Source organism: Emydura macquarii, unplaced genomic scaffold (genome assembly GCF_026122565.2).
Source record: "Emydura macquarii macquarii isolate MOO-44397 ecotype Brisbane River unplaced genomic scaffold, CSIRO-AGI_Emac_v2 contig_312, whole genome shotgun sequence".
NCBI lineage: Eukaryota > Metazoa > Chordata > Testudines > Chelidae > Emydura > Emydura macquarii.
This window is the reverse complement of record NW_027130449.1, coordinates 13,316,515-13,320,625: the sequence shown is the minus strand read 5'-3', so window position 1 is coordinate 13,320,625 and position 4,111 is coordinate 13,316,515.

The window sequence follows — 4,111 nt, the reverse complement described above, 5'->3', positions numbered from 1 at the left end:
TTTTCATTGAAAAAAACAAAAAATATTTACAGGAACTTTAGAAAAATAAAACAATTAAAAACATAGTTTGCTAGAAAACATAACTGATGTTTTTCAAGTCACTCTGATGTTTGCACTGCAACTGATATGAAGAGAAACTTTCACTCACTTTCAAGGGGCAGGAGCAGGCCTTGCATAGACAGATTGGCACAGGAATCAGTTTGTGTCATTAGAATTGGGATGGGGGAGATTTTTCAAGGGGTATGAAAATGCTTTGCCAGGACCTGATATTTGTGATAAGCTGGCCCATTACAAAGGCAAATTCTTCCAAAATATTTTCATGAGCTCTCGGACTAACTATGGTGAAATCCTGACTCTGTTGAAGTCAATGGGAGATTTTCCATTGATGTCAATGGGGCCAGGCTTTCACCCCTAATCTCTGGCAGGGAGGAATTAGCAGTATCCAATGTGGGGGTGACACCATCAACAGCTGAGAAATTACCCCCACACTCAGAGCAGTTTGGTAGCAGATTTTCAACAAGGAGCCTTCCTGATCTCCCTATGGGTCACTGAGAGTTAACCATAAAAGCAGACGCAGAAAATATAAGCGGGACCCATGTGGGGAGGATGGAGAAGAAAGAAACCAAAGTGGGGAGGAGGGAGAAAACCATTAAATAACCTTCCAGGAGTGATGGGAGCCAAGACGAAACAAACGGAAAGGAAATGTGGAAATGCAGATGAGGACAGGGAGAACAAGAAGAACGTCACGGACCATAGTGAGAAGGAAAGCGTGGGGAAAAGCAAGGGCCAGGGGCAAATGAAAGGCAGCCTGGCAGATGAAAAGTTTGGGTAGGAAGAAAGAAGGGAGGTTTCCAGGAGATGAAGGGGCGTAAGATGGAGGATAGTGGAGGTCAAGGAGGAGGAAGAACAGGGCCATAGCTGGGTCATTTCAAGCAAAACCTGTCATCTGAGTATCTCAGCTTGCTTATTTTAGCCTCACAAGAAGAGTGAGCACACAAAAGGAGGGGACATCACGCTGGGCTAAAAGCAGGCAGGGAAAGGTTAAAGGCTACCTGCCTGCCACATAAACTACCAAGGGATGTAAGAGAAGGTGGAGTCTCTCTTCCAGGGGCTGGGACTCTGAGTACTGCAGGGTATGTGGGGTGGGGGAATCAATGTTTTTGGTGTTACTCATGAGATTTGTGTTCAAACAATAAGCTGTGCCCAGAGGCAGGGGCCTGAAATAGATTCCGGGGTGGCCCTGGTTTCTTCCTGGCCTATGAGAGAGTTCACCAGTTCACAAGGGTCCAGGAGCATCTTTTCTCTTATTAGACCATCTTCAAGTGGCAGCAATTTCAAGTCTGCTGTCCCTACCGTGCAATCTGCATGGTGCAGGAAATACGGGCGAAAGGTGCCGACCTGGCAGGCCTGTGGACTGAATGCTTCCATTCTTCCATAGATAACAGGTAACAGCAATTACCCCAAGGTTTCCCCATGCTCCCTGCCTCAGAGAGTCACCTCCTCAGGATGAGAGGGTTACTCATTTTGTAGACCTAGTCTTTGGCCTCTCTGCTGACACTGCTAGCAAGGACACCACCCATGCCATTTGTATTTTGTGGCTTGGTGGGCGTGGACTCTTGTCCCATTCAGGACATGCTCCCAACATCCCCACTCCCTTCCCAAATTATTGTGCAGAGGGCCCTGAACAACCATAAGATATTAATAGTTTGATCACAGGGCTGGATTTGTGACAGCATCTTAGAAGTGAAAAGCTGTGTATCAAAGGTGCTTTAATCCACCTTACCACACGCAATCCAGACCCAGGATCTTAAACTCATGCTACTCAATGCAAGATCAATAATCAACAAGCAGTTCAGCTATCCATGACCTGATCTCAGATGAGACTCCAGACATAGCCTGCATCAGTAAACCAAAAACACCACAGGGCCAGAACTAGCTACTAATTATATCACAAACCTGCCTGGGAGGGTTTAGTAGCCAGACTGCTCCCCTCATACCTCAAATGCAAAGGAAGATGCTCTTGGAAAAAGAACCTTCTCTGAACACATACAGGAGTTGGCCAGAATCTGTTTCTAACTATGGACCTGAAGCAGTGAAAAGACCTGCCCTTGATCTCAGTGATTTTGAATCAGGCCCACAACTAATCTTGTGTGCGGTTAAAGAGCTCTCTCACTTCGCTCTAATGATGATGACAGCAAGGGAGCCAAAGCAGCTCCAGAAAAAGTGTTTTTTCCCACAGAGCCTTTCCAGAAACATGGCTAGGCACTTGGAACCACAGAGTTTTCCTGGGTTCCTTCCTTAGGGCTCGGGGGGATTTTTAGCCTTGTTGATAATAAAAAAAAAGTCAACATCTTTCATCCATGCAGGCAGTGCTTATGCTTCAGCTGGTTAGAATCCCTTCACCAGGGGGGACAGAATCCATGTCCTGCCATGCTGGCTGGAAATCTCTTTCTTCTGCTTAGCAAAGCCTCTGATTTTCATCCCATTTCCAAGGGACAATAATCTGCAAAGTATGAGGTCACTCCCAGCTCCAATCCAGATGAGAAGGATGAAGGGGAAAACATATCACTATTCTGTATTTATTCTCATCCAAGCGCAGGCTGGAGTCCAGCTCTCTTTGGCTGAAATCAACAATGCAGTGCCCGCAGCTACTAAACTATACCTTGACCAGCATTAATACAAACAAACAATGATGGGTTCTTGGGGATTGGGGGGTATAACTCAGCCAGAGAGTATATTGGTCATGCTAACAAAACAAATGCAAACATAAAAATAACTCTTATAAAAACAAACCAGCTGGCTCAGCTAATTAAATGTAAAAAAAAAAAACCCATGCAAATAGGAATACGAGAAAACAAACAGACATTGCAGCCAGCATACCAAATGAGAAGAAACTGATGTGTGTGCATATGTCCATATGTGCATTTGTCTATATGCATATACATTTGTGTATCTGTGTGCACATGCGTTTGTGTGTCTGTACTCATCTGCATGTTTGTGTACGTTTGAGTGCATGTGAATTTGTGTGTCTTGTGTGGTATTTGCATGTACTGGGTGAGGTGCCTTGGTGTGTGAGTGCATGTGTATATAAGTTGTTCATTTCTGTGTGTCTCTGGTCATGTTTCAGTGCAAGTGTGTTTGTGTGTCTTTTGCGGGGTCTGTGTTTGTGTGTATATTTGTGTGTGATGCCTTCATGTGTGTTTCTGTGGTGCAGGTATTTGGATCTGTATATGTATGCTGCTGCATGTGCATGGGCACCGACTCAGTGTGTATTCCTCCTGCACATGTGTACGCGTGCTTGCTTTCATTTCCATTAGTCTTTCTTTAGAGCTGGGTTTTTTAAAAAAATGTGTTGGCAATGCCTTTGCAAATCCACACACTGCAGAGAGGAAATAAGACCCATCCATTTGTGCCGGCGCCGTTAAAGATTTTCTATAAAGTGCCTACATTTCCAGTACAGCCGAATGGATTTCATTGCAGAAAAATGTTAAGACAGAAAAGTGCAGTGAAGGAAAATATTGTGTACAATAATGAGTCACAAAAGCACAAAAATACTATCCCCAGCCTGTCTATTCTCCCACCACATGCTTGACTCATACTCTAATGTATGGATGCGTTTAAAAATGAAAGTTGTGTATGCACATTATTCAGCAGGAACTCAGATTAGCTCATTTAGCTTCCAAGCGCTAACATGCCAGTTCAGGATAGAACAAATTTTAAGCCTGTCTTTCTCACAAGTGAGCTCATACACCTGCCTTTTTATTTTTACAGTGATGTTCTGCCCTCTGCATTAAAAGAAAAAGAAAAAGCACATTTCCTGCATAGTATCCACCAGAGCTCTCAATGCTGGAAACGAAAAGTCAACATTCTTCTTGGGATGAGCAGTTAATGCCAAGTACAACAGCTCTGATGGACAACCAGATTGCAAATGGGATGTAGGCTATTTTCTGTATAGTGGCTGCAATTCGAATGCTTTTCACCAGAAAATAGTAGGAATCAAGGTATTAATAAAGAAAGGCAGTAAAATGATTTGCAATCAGACATTAATATGGAGATTTTTTTATAAACAGAATAATTCACTCCCCAAGCAGAATAGTGAATGCAAAATTGC